The 7,108-nt window shown below is 44.6% G+C and overlaps 1 protein-coding gene across 10 annotated transcripts in view; it reads right to left on the reverse strand.

Annotated features, from left to right (window-relative positions):
* AGBL3 (AGBL carboxypeptidase 3) overlaps positions 1-2,377 on the reverse strand; it is a 93,573-nt gene extending 91,196 nt beyond the window's left edge. For 4 of the 10 annotated variants that reach the window (XM_053252810.1, XM_053252807.1, XM_053252817.1 and 1 more), the window contains exon 1: positions 446-635. The gene's annotated coding sequence lies outside the window, so the exon portion shown is untranslated. Of the gene's footprint in view, positions 1-445; positions 637-2,209 lie in introns of those variants that run through there. The other 6 variants (XM_053252819.1, XM_053252814.1, XM_053252813.1 and 3 more) reach the window with 3 other exon arrangements.
* Positions 2,378-7,108: the final 4,731 nt, after the last annotated feature.

Consider the following 7,108-nt stretch of genomic DNA (forward strand, 5'->3'; position numbering starts at 1 on the left):
GCTGATATAGGTCCAGCAGCAGCTCGGTCTTCTGTGACTCGTGTTAAGAGTCATGCTCAAGGTGATCACAGGTAAAATCCATGAATGGGTGGAAAGCCAGCCTCAGATACTGCATACCAGAACCTTCACTCTCCAGTGCCCAAAGGAAGCAATGTGAACGCTTGAGGTTTGTCTCTTGAACTACCAAACTACCTGGCAGAGCCAGAGTAAATGATACACGCACCGAGAGAATAGTTTCTCAGGAGTTTGCCAAGCGTAGTGCTATCAGCTCCCATATGCTGCATAAAGACTGCCACATCGGACCTAGTTCCCCTTCAAAGCACTAGTACTGCTGGCCACCCGCCACCTTGGCTCGCTTCACTTTCCCTGCCACAGACATCCCTCCATTGCCTCCAGTCTGTGCAGCTTCCACTTTGTCTCTCGCGCGCTCGGTCCTGCCCCTCACCTTCGTATTACGTGCGAATGCTGATTCCCGGGGACGGGGGGAAAGTCCCTAACTCCGCATGGCTCAGCTTCAGCCCCGCCCTTGGCTTAAGCCCAGAAGCGAAGTTCAACCGCCGAGGGCGTGGCCTCGGCTTCTTCTCCCGGCTAGTGATGGCGCCGGCGGCTGAAGCGAATTCCTTTGGGGGGAGTCTGAGAAAAGACGTTGCCTAAGCAACCGCGAGTTTGTTGCTTCTTTTATAGAACGTTCGCCTTTCCCGCCCTCGGGAGTTCGAGAAGAGCCCCTCCTTTTCGTGGCTGGGGAGGGGGTACTTAAAAACCATGCGCAGATAAAGCTGCCATCGACTCCCCCGGGTTTGGTCTTGCTTAAGGCTTTCAACGGGATCAGGTTTCTTAGGACGGGGTTTCTGTGGGTACTTTTGTTGTTGTTGTTGTTTGTTTTTGGAAGCCTAAGGCAGTAATAGGGTTGAGCATATATACCTTCCTGCCAGGATTTCTATACATTCAACGGATGGGGTTGCCTATCAAGGAGAACTACAAGTTATGAGGAGTTCCACCGCTGAATCCCCCCCCCCCATCACATGCAGTTAAAAGCACAACCAGAGTGGCAGACCGTATGTACATCCTCTTACTGGCTTGCACCCCCTGGCTCTGCTACCGCCCTTCACCCATTTTTCATATGGTAGCTTTATCTAGGCTTAGGTGTTGCCAAGCTTGTTCCTGGCAGTGCTCATAGCTGAATTGTACAGACCAGACAAAAATCCAATAGACATAAGTTTTCCCAATACTCGATATTCCCATACACGGAAAAGCAGCAACTCTAGAATTCCTGCATGCCATCTAGCTGTTACAACAACTGTGCCAAAAAAAAAGGTGGCAAACTTCAGGTCCCTGAAAACATGTGAGGTGATTTATCCATTCCCTACTGTGCATTTGTGATAAAGGAGAAAGCAGGAGGGATGAAATAACCTTTTGGTTCTGAGAAGCTGGAAAAAGCAAGAATACGACAGAAAAGGAAACCAACGGTATACAATTCTGTGATAATTTATGGTTTCACTATGAACTCCCCTGTTCTTGTACTAGAACAGTATATTTTCTATAAAAATATAAAGGTAAAATATGCCATTGAGTCGGTGTCAACTCCTGGCGACCACAGAGCCCCAAGGTTGTCTTTGGTAGAATACAGGAGGGGTTTACCATTGCCATCTCCTGCACAATATGAGATGATGCCTTTCAGCATCTTCCTATGGCACTGCTGCCCAATATTTCTACTTTTTCTGTTATAAAGTTGGGGGAGGAAGCTATTCTTTCCCCAATTTTTATGTGCAAATTAGTAGGGGGGGGAGTGGAAATATCCTATAAAGCCTAAAAGGGATTTTGATCACATCTTTTAAGTGGAGAGATGTTTAGGAAATTTTGATTGCTGGTTCCTCAGCTGTATCTATATCTATACATCTATAACCTTTAAAGATTGTAAATCCAGCATTTTTCATAACATAATATTTGAATAGGGATAAAAATAGTATGAGATATACAGAAGCAGCCCTTTCTTCTAAATCATGGAATATAATACCATCCTCAACAAGAAATTAAAGCAGCTCTTGATTTGCTGACACATTTGTCTGCCCTTTGAGATGATGCTATGAAAATGTGTTGCAGAAAAGAACAACAAAGAATGTGGTACTTAGGGTTCAAAACTGGTTGTGAGGTTGTGTGTGTGACGTGAATCATGAAAGAGAAAATAAATGTCTTAAAACAAGCAGCTTACCTTTGTTAACTGCTGTGTGAATCTGAGTGAATAATTTTACGTTAATGCCTGTTAGTCTCTTGTTTTCAAAGCCTTTGTCTCATGGAGAGCCTTCCGGTCTTGTACTGTGCATTGCTGACAAACAAGGAGTGATGCAGAGTAGGAAATTCATAAGGAAAGAAGTCCAGTTAGCTTCATTCCCATGAATACAACATTGTGACATATGGGAGACATGAAACGGTGAAGTGCAGCTGCCATTCATTCAAGTTAATGAGATGGAGCCAGCTTGAAGCACTCAGGGATATTTCTGTGAGCCTGGGAAACTTCCATAGCATTCAGTTTACATGGGCTGTTAAATGCTGCAGAATGAGTGAATAAAATTTGTCAGCACTGATCATCTACTGATAGTAAATGCTGAGCCCAAGCTTGGTTAGTCATGTAAACATAAGGGTTTATCTTGTAACTAGTAACTACCCTTAGATGCTGTCCCACTCCTCGTGTGGGGCCACATGATATAACTGTGCTTGGCTGGATGTTTTGGACACAGTAAATATCAGGCATTTCTCACTTATCACAGATGTCTCAGAAGGCTAATCTGTTTTGTATTTCTGCATATGAATCATTTACACAGAAAATATTCTCAGTAGCCTGCTTATATATTGAGTGATGATAAAGGGCAACCATGGGGAGAGTGTCTCATAAGTAATTTATCTTAGCACTTGTGGTGCCCATAACGATACAGTTATGGTAATGACATAATATACTCCAGGGAGCCTAGTATAGCAACACTATCTTTTTCCTGCCCACAACACTTGTACTTTGCTTGCTTGTGATCCACCATGCACTACTGTAAGAAAATGGTTACGTTGGCTGCTGGACAAGACAGCTGGGTCATCTGCCTCCAACAGATCCAGGGAGAAAAAGGCTGCAACACTAAGCACATTTATTTCAAAACAATTTATTTATTGAACTCACTGAGAGAATCTCTATAGGATCAGGCTATAAGTGGGAGTAGAGACTGATAATAAGTAAACCACTTTTACCATTGATATGTCACAATTATGAAGCAAACTTCCCACATGATGGTAATAGATGAATAGAAAATTGATGGAATGACTATCAAGCGGGGGAGGTAACACCAATAGTTGTTTCTAATATACAATCAGTTTTGAAGACTAAGGGTGCTTCCAGGCAGCACACTTCCCCCTGCATTTGAATTCTATACTAGCACTAGTCTGATTCATTGCTAATGTGCAATTTCTGTGCAATAGAGCACTCTCTTCAAATTATAAGCTTTTGCTCAAGCTTCCTGTCAGCTTCACTTCATTTTGTCATGGACTCTGGACAATTTCAACATCAGGTGCTCCATAGCAGAGGAATGACATTTTAGAACAGATCATGAAGTCAGGTAAGGTTTTGCACCATCACCCAGAAGATCACAAGCCACAAGGTGAGACAATCGTGCTACATTTGTTCATTGTGGCTAGGGATGCTGGGAGCTGTAGTTCAGCAACATCTGGAGAGCCACAGGTTGGGGAAGCCTGCTATATACAGTACAGTATTGTAAAAGATATAGAACCTCAGTTTTCAGGATTCAGTATCAATCTTAATACTGTTTCTCTCTCTCTCTCTACCCTCCCCCCGCCCGCTGTCCCCACACACATGAACTTTGCTCAGCTTCTCTCTCTACAGCCAAGCTCTGCCCCTAAGGCAAAGCAAGCAAAGTTCTTTAGTCTGCTGCTAGACCCTAGAGCAGGGATTTTCAGCTTTGGGTCCCCATATGTTATTGGACTTCAATTCCCATAATCCCCAGCCCCAGTGGCCTTTGGTTGGGATTATGGGAGTTGAAGTCCATAAACATCTGGGAACCCAACATTGAGAATCCCTGGCCTAGAGGATAAGCTTCCGTCTTCCTCTCCTTTGTCAGTAAGTCTTGACTACAACAGCAGTCCTTTTTGCCTGAGCATCCCTGGTGAGGGCCCCAACCACCTCTCCTCCATGCTTCCAGGGCCCATGGGGTGGGGTGGGGGGCACATACTGACAGGGGCATATCTAGGGTAGGGCAGGCAGGGCACGTGCCCTGGGCATCACTTGAAGGGGGCGCAAATTCTTAAAATTAATTTTTAAAAAAATGGCCCCCCAAAACAAAATGGCCACTGCACATGCTCAAATGCCCTCTGTGAGGCCCTAGGCCATGCCAGAGGCCATTTGAGCATGCGTGGTGGCCATTTTGTTTTCAGCAGCCATTAAAAAAAAAAACCAATTATTTTTAAAAATGGCCACAGCACATGCTCAAATGGTCTCTGCGAGGCCCTAGAGGCCAGCGGTGGGAGGGGTAACCTTTGCAGATGCCCCCCTCCCACGGCCTATAGAAAGCGCCCCAAAGGGGCTACAGGTTAAAAAAATAATAATTTAATATAATATAAGGCACTGTACACATATTCAGTTTGGCACTATGTACAGAGAATCAGGGCTTGTGAATACTGAGCTGAAGTTTATGAGCTAGGATTGTATTCATTTGCATTTACTTTGCTTCTTATGATAAGTGAGTTAAATGTGGTATCTTAATAATATGGCTATTAATGGTGAGTTTGTCTTTGACTCAGTGTGAAATCTTTAGTATTAAGGCCACTGGGAGTTTCTTGCTCTCTTTCTCTCATTTTAACTGTCTTTCTGAAATACTAGAATATATTCCAAGCGGTGACACAGTTTGCTCTGCATATCCTTTAATAATTTTCAGAGTATCTGGGAAAAGCCAAATTCTCCATTTATTTTTAAAACTTATGTAATAGTGATGCTACAATGCATAGTGGAGAATTAGACAGGCACTTCTGTTTAGTTTTCCAGGCACACCTCCAAATAGTATTTGGGTATTTCATGAGCCCCAGCATATTGAAATTTGTAGTTTTTCAGCATTTTTTGGTCTGGCTACGTCTACTGCTAAATAGTTTTTGAAATTTTAAAAGATTAACGAGTTTGACTTATATTTTTCAGCTGATATTATAGTAAAGATATCTAAAAGATGGGTGTCAGATGTTTGGACAGGGGGTGCAATTTCAGTGCTTGCCCTAGGCGCTATTTTCCCTAGATACGTCTCTGCATACTGAATGGGTGCAGTTCCTATTAGAAGGGAGAATGCTAAAAAAAAAAAGCAGCTCTTAGCATGACAGTAACCTTTTCTGGCCACTTGAGGCATGATGAGATGTTAACAGGTCTCTATTAGAATTGTCCAGTTGTCATTGAAAGCCAGTGCCTGTTTTGTGTGTTGTTCAATGGCTTTCTCTTAGTATGTGATGTTTAGTTTAGGTTGGGAATTTTAGGACCAACAAAAGGTCTCAAAAGTACCTTTTCCACACAGCACGTAATTAATCTATGGAATTCTCTGTCACGGAATGTGGTGATGGCCACTAGCTTGGATGGCTTTAAAAGGGGCTTAGACAAAATCATGGAGGACAGTTCTATCAATAGTTACTAATCTGGTTGCTATAGGCCACCTCCAGCCTCAGAGGCAAGATGCCTCTAAATACCAGTTGCAGGGGAGCTATAGCAAGAGAGAGGGCATGCCCTCACCTCTTGCCCATGGGGTTCTCAGAGGCATATGGTGGGCCAATGTGTGAAACAGGATGCTAGACTAGATAGGCTTTGGGCCTGATCCAGCAGGGTTGTAGGGATGTGCACAAATGGTCTTCGGCACTGGCGGGGGTAGTACTTTAAGGGCGGGGGAGGGCGCACGCACGCTCGCAACTTCCGGCCACTTCCGGCTGACGGGGGGAATGGTGCAGCAGGGAGGAACGCTGCCGCCCCAAGGGGCTTGAAATTTACAGAGCGCAGGTGGGGGAAACGCAGTGGGGGGGGTGAGTACACCCTCCCCCACCCTTAAAGTACTACCCCCGCCGGTGCCGAAACATCGAAAACTGCCCCAGTGCTGAAACATTTCGGAGACCTTTACAATGGCCTCCGAAATGTTTCAGGCACATGCCTACAGGGTTGTTCTTATGTTCTTAATAAATCTTTGTTTTTTGAATTCAACCTAATGTCTCAAGATAATTTCTTGAGCTGAACTTCTTTACTGCCAGAGCATACTCTGCTGTGTGAGGGTTTAATGTTTATCCTGACACCCCTCAACAACTTCAAGGTCAGAAGGAGCTATGTTATGTTGGAATGAGCGTTGGCAGGAGAACTTCCAGCCCTGCAAGCCCACTGGAGAGGTGGGAGAGGAGTTCCTCCTGAGCAAGTGTCGTAAATCTGTTGGCATGGCTGACCCGACAGGATTTACGATCCCTCCAGTTCCACTTCTGTGAGTCAAGATGGAAATTCTGTAGATAAGAGTAGCAGCTTAGCTGCATGGACAAAAGCGAAGAATGACTCTCAAAGATCAAGTAGTATAAGCAAAATAAAGTCCCTTGAAACTAAACTAGGTATCCCCCTCTACGATAACTGAACAATAACTGAAATAAAGGAGCAAGGAAGGAATAGAACAAGGACAGGCTGAAACAAGAAAGGTTGAACAATTATAAGTACAAGGAACACTGTCTTCAGAAGGCAATGTTGCTGACAGTACTGTCTCAGGAACAGCATCTGCTTGATATAGGGCTCGAGATAACAGGCAGCCAATCAGGCTTTCCTGACTCAGCATTTCTATTTCCTCTCCTGTGAGATCTTGCGCCTGTGTGTCTCCCACGGAGCCTTTCTCTTGAGATGTCTTCTTAACACAGGTGAAATTCCAGCTTCCTCCTGATCAGTCTCCTCAGCCCTCATCTCTGCAGCTGCTCAGATTCCCCTGTCTGCTGTCTGCTGCACACCTCATCTCTAGAGCCTGCTCTCCCAACCAAGTCCTCCCGCTCCTCCTCTGACTCTTCTGACTCAGAGGTCTGAGCCATGACAGCAAGCTAGAATAACAGAATGTAGAGTTGGAAGGGA

Source organism: Hemicordylus capensis, chromosome 5 (genome assembly GCF_027244095.1).
Source record: "Hemicordylus capensis ecotype Gifberg chromosome 5, rHemCap1.1.pri, whole genome shotgun sequence".
Classification (NCBI taxonomy): domain Eukaryota; kingdom Metazoa; phylum Chordata; class Lepidosauria; order Squamata; family Cordylidae; genus Hemicordylus; species Hemicordylus capensis.